We start from the raw sequence: 13,313 nt of genomic DNA, 5'->3' as shown, positions 1-13,313 counted from the left end.
CAACAAAATGGACGGGTAGAACGCAAGCATCAACATATTTTAAATATAGCTCGTGCTCTTATATTTCAATCTAATTTACCATTATCTTTTTGGTCTTATGCTGTTAAACATGCTGTTTATTTGCTTAATAGAGTTCCATCCTCTGCAATTAATTTTCAAACACTATTTGAGATTTTATTTAATCATCCACCAAATTATCATGACCTTAAAGTTTTTGGATGTTTATGTTTTGTGTCTACCCTAATGACAAATAGATCAAAATTTGATCCAAGAGCCAAAAGGAGTGTTTTCATTTATTTTCAAAATGGTTTTAAAGGATATATCATTTATCTTTTGGATGACAAAAGGATTGAAATTTCTCAAAATGTTGTATTTTATGAATTAGTCTTTCCTTTGGTCCACACAAATGACCCAATTTCTCCCTCCAACCCAACAACAAATTCTGAACCAAACAATTTTTTTATCAACACACATAACCCAAAAATACTAACCCTTCCAGTTGAACCCTCACCCATACCCATTGACCCAACTCCATCTAATTATTTATTCTCTCTAACAACCTCTCCTTCTTCCTCACTATCATGTCCTAACCAACTTAAATCCATGACAACCGAATCTCTTTTGAGGCCCACACCCTCCTCTTCTTCTGCACTAGACACTAGTCCATCATTACCTCCTCATCTCCCGTCACCTTCCTCACCAGCTGAGCAACTTCATTCTCGTCATTCTGATCGACCTCACCGACCTCCAGCATATCTCGCTGATTACTTGGGTAATTCTTCTCTCACCTCTACAAATCAATCTCCCTCAAAGTGCAGGTATCCTTTATCTTCAGTCATATCTTTTTCTTCTCTTTCATCTTCACATAAAAGGTTTCTATTATCTCTACATTCTGACGTTGAGCTAAAGTTCTTTAAAGATGCCAATCAACATCCCAATTGGCGTAGTACTATGAAAGATGAGTTGGATGCTCTTGAGTTGAACAAAACTTGGTGTCTTGTTAATTGTCCTGTAGGTGTTAAGCTGGTTGGCTGTAAATGGGTCTATCGCATCAAACGCAAACCTGATGGTTCAGTTGATCGATATAAGGCTCTCCTTGTGGCCAAAGGATTCACCCAGACTGAAGGTGTTGATTTCTTGGAAACCTTCTCTCTTGTTGTCAAGTCTGCCACCATCAGATTAGTTTTGGCATTGGCCTCAGCATTGGCCCATACATCAGTTAGATATCAATAATGCTTTCTTACATGGGGATCTTTCTGAAGATGTTTACATGACTTTGCCACCCGGGTTCCCATCTCCTCGCCCAAATCAATGCTGCAAGTTACTAAAGTCATTATATGGTCTACGACAATCTAGTCATATGTGGTATGACAAACTTTCTCATCTTTTACTATCCCATGGATATCAGCAGACTATTTGATTATAGTCTATTTGTTAACTTTACTGGTGCCCAAATTTCTATACTTCTAGTCTATGTTGATGACATCGTTCTCACCGGCAATTCTATTTCTGAACTTGCTTCTATTAAGTCTATTTTGCACCAACACTTCCGAATTAAAGATTTGGACCCTTTAAAATATTTTTTGAGCATTGAAGTAGCTCAATCAGCAAAGGAAATTTGCTTATCTCAGAGAAAATATTGTCTTGATCTTTTGGAGGATTCTGGTTTATTAGGTGCTAAACTTGCCTCTGTTTCAATGGATAGTTCCACAAGATTATATCAAGACAAAAGTCCCTTGCTATCTGACCCTTCTGTGTATCTCCGTTTGGTTGGGCGTCTTATCTACCTTACCGCTACTCGACCAGACATCATGTATGCCACTCAACAATTAAGTCAATTTATGGCAACTCCTACTGAATCTCATCTTCAAGCTGCCAAGCATGTGTTACGATATCTGAAAACTAACTCCGACAAAGGACTTTTTTTTCTAAGAGAATCAGAAATTCAGCTTCTCGACTTCAGTGACTCTGATTGGGCCGGATGTCCTGACACTCGGCGATCTTTAACAGACTATTGTTTCTTCTTAGGCAACTCTTTAGTCTCTTGGAAGACCAAGAAATAAACCACCGTTGCCTGCTCATCCACTGAAGCAGAATATCATGCACTTGCCAACACAACTTGTGAACTTCAATGGATACTAAATCTGTTACATTTTTTACGCATCTCTCCTATCCGCCCACCAGTTTTATACTGTGATAATCAAAGTGCTCTTCATATTGCTGCTAATCCAGTTTTTTATGAATGGACCAAATATTTATAGGTTGATTGTCACTTGGTTCAACAAAAAGCTCAAGCTGGAGTGATGAAACTTCTCCACATTCCTTCATCTGGGCAATTAGCTGACATCTTCACGAAATCTTTGTCTCCTCAACCCTTCCATCTTAATCTCAATAAGCTTGGAGTTCTCGATATCTTTCATCCTCCAGCTTGCGGGGGCGTATTAAACCATTCTTCTACCTTAGCCCATGACCACAATAAAGAAGTTTCACAGCCCACAAATTCAGCCCAACAGAATTCATAAATTCAGTTTTAATTTTAGCCTTTATCATCTTATCTTATCTTTATGTTACCATCTTATCTTATGTTTGCTTTTCTCTTTCGTAGACAATACTCTATATATATTTAGTTTTACTCTTATAATTCAATCAATCAAGAAATACATACCAAAGTATTCTTTATCTTTGCGTACTCTTTTTGTACTCTTTCAATTTTGTTAAGCATTTCGAAGGTCTAGCCATGTCAACAGCCATTTAGGGTTTGTTTGGGTGAACTTCTAAAAAAAGATTTTTTTCGAGTTATGGGAAACTAAAAGTAATTTTATATTTGGGTATCTCATGCGAAAAGATCTTTTTATTTATCAATTATGTTTGGGTATAACAATATAAAAGTACTTTTTTGTTTATTTATTGCATGAAAATTTTTTTTTAAGGAAAAAAGATATTTTAAAAAAAGATGTAAATTACAACTTCTCAAAAAAGATGTTTTTTTTTTTATTTTCTAGTGCTTTTATTTTTACTATTAGAAATTTGCCAAAACACGCTAAAATATAAAAAAAAAATATCTTTTTCATTGAAAAAAAATTTTTTTATCAAAATAATGGTGCCCAAACATGCACTTAAACTAGCGTTTGCTTTGAGGTACTGAGACAGAAACTGGAAGACTGACACTCAGTATCGTGTTTGTTGGTTCAGAGACTGGTACTAAAATTTCTATCTCTGTTCCCAAAATCTCAGTATTTCAGTACTTCTAAAATGTAGGGACACAGGGGACTCAAATTTTTAGAGATAGAGATTGAAACTTTAATAATATTTTATACCTAAAATATTCTCATTTCAATTAATTAATTTCAATTTTACCCTTTATGCAAATTAAATTAGAGTTTCATTCTTTTTTCAATTTTTGTCTCTCACTTTGTACCAAATAGAATACTGATATTTATTTTAATCTCTGTCTCTTAATCTCTGTCTCTCTATCAAAGGCTATCGTACTCAACTTTTTCTTTTAACTAAGTTCAAATATACTCCCTATTTTGGACTATTATTTTAGAATCTTTTCAATTTTTTAAACATAAAACAAATAAAAGGGTAAATTACTGAAATAAAAATGACATTCTAGTATCACACCACTCACTCTGGATTGGTATATATAGTATGACTTGGTGCGTGCATAAATCGATGGACTCCTTCCACGGTTTATGCATATTTTGCATCCTCACAGAAACTGTGGAACCCCTTCCACGATTCTTTCCAAATGCTTCATCTCCAGCGGTTTACATGTATTTCAAATTTGTGGGCGAAAGCTAGTGCACTCCAGAAAAAGTAGAGAGTGCAGCACTCTTTAAAAGTTAACCTATTATTAAAGGTTATCAGGTAAATTAAATTTATTTATTATTGTTATTATTATTTTTGTCATGGGCTGAATAAACAAATTAACACTAACAAGAAAAAATAATTCTTTCGTTTAACACAGAATGACCTTTGCACCACAAAAGTACTTAGGAAAACTTGATCGAATTCTTCCATTACTTTGTATTGTCGATGCTATGTCTTCAAGCATCTTCACTGTTTTGTTTGGTGGCGGTGCTTCCACTGTCGTTCTGGCTAGCCACAGATTTTGAAACTCTTGAACTCACTCCCTTCCACCTCTGCCATGAATGACCTTTAAAGCCCGAAAAATCGCTGCCATAGAAGAAGAAGAAGCATATCTGTCGCCGCTGCTGGTTGGCTAACTCCGGTCTCCATGAAGTTGCCATAATTCTCAGATGAAAGCACAAAATACATGACAATTACAACAAGTCCATTATCTTTTATTTCAAATTATCCTCGACGTAATAGAATGAAAAATTAAAATACAATTATAGTTAAACAATTATTTGTATTATTTTTTATTAATTTATTCAAAAAAAATTAAACTTTAAAGATAATTGGTATAAAATATTACGAATATAAAACTAAGAGAAATTTTTATTTGTATAAAAATGAGCCTAATAAATAATTATTCTATTTAATATATAATTAAGAGTATTTCTTTCTTTGCCAACGAGTTATAATTCAAATGACATAGTCTTCTCATACTCACTTAAAAGGGTCGCGAATTTGAGTCTTCCTATTTTTGGTAAAAAAAATGAGTACTTCTTTCTTTTATTTATTTTAAGAAAAACTAATAATATATTTTTAATAATATTTTTAATACAAAATAATAAATTTTAAATATTCTGTTAAATAATATATATTAACTAAAATAATATAATTATTTCAAATAATATATTTTAAATATAGTAAAGTAACATATTTCAATAAAAAAATTGTTAATAAAAAAATTATATAAATATTTTTTTATATGAATTTTTGTTTCACACAAAATAAAATTATTATATATTTGTTTGCTTCTTACATTGTATATATATTGTATATATGTTTTTTAAATTAAATTTATATAATACAAAATCTTTTATCATTCACTTCATTAAATATTATATTTTTGTTTCACACAAAATAAAATTATATATATATATATATATATATATATATATATATTAAATTTATATAACACAAAATTTTTTATAATTGTGTTTATATTTAAATTATAATTTTGTTTTACACAAAATAAAATTTATTTAAATTTTAATATGATATACATAATATATATTTAATATTATTTTTTTAAGATTCTAATATATATTTTTTTCTGAATTTAGTACATGAATTTTCAACTTATTTTTCATGTAACATTTATTTTAATTCTAAGGTCCAGTAATTTTTTTTGTTGTACAGACATGTTGCTTTTAATATTTATATACTATTTTGTTTTGTTTTGAACTTCAGTCCAATATCTGAAATTTATAAAAAAATCTAAAATTTATAAAAAAAAATGGTTAACCTAATTAAGAGGTTACCTTTTTAAATCTAGACCATTCAAATAAAATATAATAAATGAAGAGTTCAGATTTAACGAATTAACAAGGTGTACAGCACTCCATACTTAGTAAGGAGCATTTAAGGATGAGCCAAATTCGTGGCACCCCTTCCACAGTTTATATAAATTTGTAGAAAGTTACACTTTCATATCCAAACTTCAAAAGTTACATTTTCATAATTTTAGAAGCCAAATATTTTATTTTTGTAAATTGCCCTCAAAATTAAGTAATTTAAAGTTTGAATTGAAATAGTACTTCCTTAAAAATCGAAACAAGCCTAACAACCCTGTTTAACATGTATTTTGGCCGGCCTCAGTTTAGGTTAGTTTATATTTTTACTTGTTAAAATATTTAATTTTAGTTTAGGCTAGTTTATATTTTTACTTATTATGATATTTAATTTAATTAAATATATTTTTAATTTTGTTAAAGGATTAGATTTTATATTTATGAGTTTATGATTAGATTTTCTGTCGAACCAATATAAAATCTACAAATACCACTTATTAAACTATTGTAACATTTATGACAAAATATAAAATGCACAAATAAAGTTAAATAAGTCATTTTTAAATGAGATAAGGTAGATTTTTTATCCAATTTTATCTTATTTTTATTTTGATTTACTTCATTCTTTTTATTTTGGTATTTTGAATTGTATATATCTTTGATTTAAGATTAGTCCAATCTTATTCTCAAGATGAGATTTGATTATTGAAAACAGAAAATAATGTGACCGGTGCTTTTGTTTGTGATTTTTTTAAAAATTTATTTACAAATGATGTAAATCAGATTGAGAAATGTACGGTATTTTTGTTTGGTAGAACCCATTTTTTTCCGTATTGCAATTTTTTATGTGTTTTATTTTTTATTATTTGGTAGTTGTTATAAAAATCAGTAAACTTCCATTTTAAAATTCAATAATAAGTGAGTTCATAAGATTTCTAAAATATCCTCCAATCTTAAAACCGTGTGAGTGCCAAATATCTTGGGATTTTGGTTTTCACCCAAAAATAAATCAATACAAAATAATGAGACTCCATGTCTTCAAATATGATCTTTAAACCTGATAACCGAAAATTGAGGTTCTACTGTTGGTGTTACTTTTTCTTTAGAAAATTATTTTATTTGATATTTTTTTATTAATAGCAAATTTTTGCTTAATTATTTTAGATTCATATTATAATACTCACATCTTATTTAGTTACTTAACTATTGTCTCTAACTACTCAATAGTATTTGCATTAGCAAAATTTCTTTTTCTAAACTAGCTATTATAATTTGAAATTTAATTTAATTTAATTTAATTTAATTTATAATCCATATTCTAATTTTATTGGTTTAATCACCTTTCACGAAACAAAATTTCAAATTTTGAATATTAAAAAATAAAGAACTAATTTAAATTCACAAACTGATTTAAAAAAAAAAAAGCAATTTAATGTATTTACAAAATATTTTTTATAATAGTGCGCCCTTTACACTAAAAATCAATTCCTGTGAATTTTTGTACTATATACATTTTTTTAAAAATAATCAGTTATCAGAATAATCAAGTTTATTTACAGTGTAATGAAATTATTTTATAAAATGTAAAATTTGTAGTTCTATATAAGATAGTTAATTGGGGACTGATTTTTAGTATATTTATAGCATGATTGTATAATTATCATTATGAGATTAAAATATAAAATATAAAAATGTTAGATGTACAATAAAATTTAATTACCAAATTAATTACCATATATTTATATAAATATAACATATGTTATTTAATTCATTTTCATTTTCAAAGTGTATTGTATATGTTTATATATATTTTATTTTATATAAATAATTGATTTAAACTGATATTTTATAAACATATAATATGATTGTATTTAATATAATCGTGTATGATTAACTAATAATTCATCAATATTATTAGCATTTGCATTCTAGTTATATATGATTTGCAGTAATTACTTCATTCTTAAAAGAAGATGAAGGTAATACTACTCTCAATTTAGTACGCAAGTAGAATTAACCATTACCCTTTTCAGTACAGTGAATCATTTCGCAACCAGTAGTATTATACATGCCTTTACTCAATTTGTACTCACTAGTTTTATTAGCCACAAGCTTTCACCAACTCATCATTAACTTAGATCCTCCAACCCAACTCCTCTTTCAATTTATCAATTTAATCCACTCAATATACTCGCACTCTTTTCAGAATCTAAATACTAGTTATCGTTCCTTAAACAGAGGTTAAAGAAGTGAAAAGACTGATTGGATCGGAGAGGTTAAAACAGTTAAAAATTAATATTTTCTGAGAAATAAAATAATTATGTATAGGTAGGGACGGATCTAGAGGGAGGCGAGTAGTGGCCTCGACCCCCAAAATTTTTAGAAACTATATTTATATATGAAATATGTATTTAAAAAAATAAAAAATATTATATAATTTAATATTTTTATATGTATTATTTTTTATTATATGATAGATTTATGTCTTAATTATTTAATTCACTAATATTTTTCACTTAACTAATCTAATATCATACCCTCAAGTCTTCGTAACTTTTAAATTAGTTTTTATATAATAATCTCTATATTTATTTAAAAAAAATAATTTGTTTATTTAAAATTTATATTATTATATTAATAATAACTTACGTAGTTATATTTTGGTAATCACGTTATGTACTTTCGATATTCTTTTCTTATAAAAAATACTTATTTTTCTTCTAAATTTACGTTGTTGAAAGAAAAGCTTTTATAAAAATATCTTATATCTTGTATTCTATAAAGGTATTGTGTTTTTCAAATAATTAATAATTTATCATTTATTTTCAAATTTTTAAAAATTTTTGAAAGAATTAATTTTAATTAATAAGATATGTGATATTTTTAACTAAACACACTATAAATTATTGGTACTTTATAATTTTATAATGTATTATTGATATTGTTATATTTTTTTATGTAACTATCATATTAAAAATAAAATTGTGAAAAAATTTATAATTATTTATATATATATTTTTTTGATAAATTTTTTGAAAAACTAACTCTAATAACTATATGTTAATTATTTTTATGGAATCAAAAAAATTTATCTAAAATTCGGCCCCTCCATACTAAAATTTCTAGATCCGTCTGTATACGTATTTGGTTTTTGTGCGCACACATAGTTATACGCACGAAACTCTTTCAATTCCGTAACACCCTTCATGCGTATGCAGGACCCTAGTTCTCTGCAACTTCTGCAGAATTCAGTTTTAAACCCAAATCTTCAAACGTTCATAATTTTTTTTTGTTTAAAATCGTTTTCCGTCTATTCTTTGAACGTCATAAAATAGATAAACTAAATTTTAATTTAAAACAAGTTCCACAAAATTTAGAGGTCTGAGAACTAAATTATGTCCATCGAAGTTGACTAAAATTCTGCTCTTTTACCAAATTTTACACAATCTTCATTTTGACAAATTTTCAATCCAATTCAATTCCATACCATTTCAAAACCACTTATAAGCCTCCTCTACTCTCAATTATCCATTTTCAACTATTTCAAACCTAACCAACCCAAATTTTGTTTGGTTTTACTCGTTCTATCACATCAACACAAAATCCTCATACAGCCAATAGGGGTGGCAACGGGGCGGGTAGGGGCGGATTTTTGCTCTACCCGACCCCGCTCCGCCGTACAACAGCCCGCATAGAACTCGCCCCACTTCTACCTGCAGGTAGTAAAACGTTGAACCCTAACCCGCCCCGCCCCTATAATTATTAAAATTCAATAAATAAAATTAAATTTCAAAATTTATATAACCATCATCACATATATAACATAAATTAAAGTAAAAATTTAAATATGATACAATATTATTAATCATTTACTAATTATTTTACATATATCATGCATATTATATATTAAAATTATATATATTATATATATAGCGGGGCGGGTAGGGGCGGGTATTACCTTAACCCGACCCTGCCCTGCCCCTCCCAAGAATCCACCCCGAGCGAGTAGGGGCGGGGTGGGTACCCGCGGGTTCGAGTGGTATTGCCATCTCTAACAGCCAACACATTATCACTATCTCAACAAATTGCAACGTAATACACCAATATTTACCTCAATTTACTGAATGGGAGAAAATTTCTCACCTCATCACGGCCTTCGACCCAAATTCCACAGTCACTATAGGCAAACCATACCTTTATCATCATACATACATATACATATCATAATTCAAATTATTATTCAACCAATTAATCACCACAGCAATCAATTTTATTCAATCCTATCCTAGAAGCAATTAACCTAGATTTTCATATAACTTCACATAATGTCTATCCGAAACAAAAATTTGTACCTCTTAGACGACAGTTCCAAACCCTTAAATTTTCTTTTCAGCTGGACTCAAACCTCAACCAAATCCTCCGAACCTCCACTAATTGTTTTGCAATCACACCAATTGAATCCAATATGCCAAGCTAATTCATATAATTTAATCACAATAATTAACTCAACATTCATACTAGAATTTTTACTTAAAATTATGAATAATGAAGTGATTGAACTTTTTTATCTTAATTTACTCGAAATTTGAATGGAATTCATTTAGAATTTATGCTAGAATACCTTAAAGAACCAAAATCACCAAATTTCAACGATATAGGAAAACTATGCAGCAATATAAGAAAACTCTCTCTAGCTTCATAACTACCTTGTAGCAACCAATCCCAATCTTAACCTTTTTCTATTATTGCAGTACCTATTATACCCTTATCACTTTATAATAGATTTAAGTTATTATTATTAAGTTGTTTTATTTATTTCATGCATTATATATACGAACATAAAATGAGTAAACTTGATTCTTTTACTTTTATTTAGTCTTGTATTAACTCATGTTAGTTTTATAATTTTTCAGGAAAAATTGAAAATTTAAAAAGTTTATATAATAATTAAATTTAAAAATAAAATTAAACAAATCAAAATCAAATAATTTAAAGTTTAAATTGAAGTGATACTTCCATAAAAATCGAAGAAAATCAAAGCAAGCTAAATTACAAGTTACGACCCTATTTAACTTTTTTTTTTTTCGGCAGCCTCATGTTAAGTTTATATTTTTACTTGTTATAATATTTAATTTAATTTAATATATTTTGAATTTAGTTAACGAATTGGATTTTATATTTATGGATTTATCATTAGATTTTCTCTCGACCTAATATAAAATTTATAAATACTACTTGTTAAACTATTGTAGCATTTGCCAACTAACTATAATTTAAATAGTATAATTTTTTTATACTTACTTAGAGATTGTAAATTTGAGTCTTTATATCTTTGATAAAAAAAAAAACTATTATAACATTTGTGACTAAATATATATACAATGCACAAATAAAACTAAATGAATTATTTTTTAATGAGGTAAAGTGAATTTTTTTCTATCTAATTTTATTTTATTTTTATTTTAATTTACTTTATTTTTTTATTTTGATATTTTGCTATATATCATTGACCTAAGCTTAATCCGATCTTATTTTCAAGATGTGATTTGATTATTGAAAGCAGGAAATAATGTAGCGGATGCTATTGTATGTGGTTTTTTTTAAAGAGTCTATTTACAAATTATATAAATTAGATTCAGAAATGCACTGTCTTCGTAGTAATTTTTGTTCGGTAAAACCCATATTTTCTCATATTGTAATTTTTTATGTGCTTTTGCTTTTTTTTTTTTATTTCGTAACAACATAAAAATAGAGTCTGTATTATATAATATATGTATAAAAATAAAAATATTATCTATACATTAAAATTAATAATTTTTTTAAATAAATAAAATAAATATTTTATTTACTAAAATAAATAATTTATATCATATTTACAAAAATCCATTACATATTTTTTTTGGTTTACAGTTATTTATCTAAACAAATCCTAAAATTAACTATTATATATTTTAATTTATATTCGTAACTGATTTCATATATAGCTGGTATGGTTGTTATAAAAATCAGCAAATTTCATCCTTAAAAGCATCAATTTCACTTGTTTTAATCATCGGTGCTGTCTTCTTCCAACAATCATTGCTACGTGAGAGTAAGAGTGATGGCTAAAATGATCAAATCCCTCTTTCAATACTTCTTTGCATGTCGGTGAGGTAAAGCCATATTTTATTTTTTCATAGAGTAACACAAAATATGACCGTGAATTTCTCCCTTCTCTTTTTCTGAATTATTTTGTTCTTAATTAATTGCCAGGAAACTCCAAATACGAAAGTCTTGTTTTGCCAGTCTTCCAGTTGATGTAATTACCGACATTTTTGTTAGGCTTCCCATAAAGTCTGTTCTGATTTGTAGATGTGTTTGCAAGCATTGGAACACATTGATTTCTGATTCAAACTTTGTCAAATTACTCTTTACTTATACACCTACGTGTACCATGATCCGACACTTGCATTCTAGAATCTTTCACCTGGTTGAATATGACCGAATCGAATGGCATGAAAGGAGAAACAATCCATTATGCTGCAGTGTGTTTGAAGTCCTGGATCCCAATGGTAGTAGCAGCATAAAACTTGATCCTAAATTTGAGATTCCTCTCCCTAGTCCCAAATCAATTCAGGGTAGAAGAGTTTATGTTAATGTGTTTTCTTGTAATGGTCTTTTTTACTTGAGTTGTTCAATGGACAGAGACATTTCACTTGTTTGCAACCCAATAACAGGTGAGTTCATAAGACTTCCAAAACAACCTCCAATCCTGAAGCACTACGAGCAAATATCTCGAGGTTTTGGTTTTCACCCAAAAACAAACCAATACAAGGTGATGAGAATATATATCTCTAAACATGATCATCGTATGGTTGTTGAAATGCACACAGTTGGAGCTTCGACATGGATAAATATTGAGGTAGATTATCCCAAAAATTTGATACATGTGTTATATCATTCTGCTTATTTCAATGGGGCACTTCATTGGATTGGTATAGATATCGATGGAAATGTCTCGATATGGGCTTTCAATTTTGACACGGAAAGGTTCCAATCCTTTCGATGGATCAAGGTACAAAAGTCGGGATATTTGAATTCAGGGGTTCTATTTGCTTGATATATTTTAATGAGCTACTTGTCACAATGTGGATGATGAAAATATATGGAGATGGAGAATCTTGGACTCCCATTTTCCAATATACTAATTCTTCCATAACCACATCTCGGTTACCTAGCTGCATTGGCTCTCTTGATCGTGAAAATAAAGAGTTTAGGATTTTTGCGACTCCTTGGTGTGATTTCAAAGCTCATGGCAAGTTTCAAATAATTCACCATATTCCTACTCTTATCCCACTGAAAGATATTATCATAGGAGATAATGTAGTGGTGCAGAATATTTACTCGCTGGATAATCCTAATTAAGATTCTAATGTTTGTTTGTTAGTTTTAGAGAAAAAAAAAATTCATTTCGATATTTCTTTATTAATAGCAAATTTTTACTTGATTATTTTAGATTCACATTATAATAGTGTTCACATCTTATTTGGTTGCTTAATTATTGTCTCTAACTACTCAATAATGTTTATAAAATTGTTAGTAAAATTCCTTTTTTTAAACTGTTATAATTTAAAATATAATTAGCTGCAATATGGCTGATTATTAGGTAATAATTTTAAAAAGAAATATTCAAGTTCATGCAGTGTTAAATTGTTATCAGTGGAATATGAAATGATACACAAAACTAATAAATAGAAGATCTCCTGCTTTTTTTTTTCTGCCAAGTTAGCTTTTGCTTAATTAAACCACTATATACTACTAATTAATCATGTAAATGACGTATTGTTAAAAAAGTGTACGTGTATGTTATCTTTTAATTAGAAAGAACGCAAGCTGTGATCATATTGA

At 28.4% G+C, this 13,313-nt stretch overlaps 1 pseudogene; it reads left to right on the top strand.

Annotated features, from left to right (window-relative positions):
* The first annotated feature begins 1,397 nt into the window (after window positions 1–1,397).
* LOC110263747 (putative F-box protein At3g21120) lies at window positions 1,398–12,830 on the top strand (annotated as a pseudogene).
* Window positions 12,831–13,313: the final 483 nt, after the last annotated feature.

This window comes from Arachis ipaensis, chromosome B6 (genome assembly GCF_059453495.1).
Source record: "Arachis ipaensis isolate K30076 ecotype BB chromosome B6, ASM5945349v1, whole genome shotgun sequence".
Classification (NCBI taxonomy): domain Eukaryota; kingdom Viridiplantae; phylum Streptophyta; class Magnoliopsida; order Fabales; family Fabaceae; genus Arachis; species Arachis ipaensis.
The sequence above is the reverse complement of the archived record's forward strand: the minus strand, read 5'-3'. Positions and strand labels throughout refer to the sequence as shown.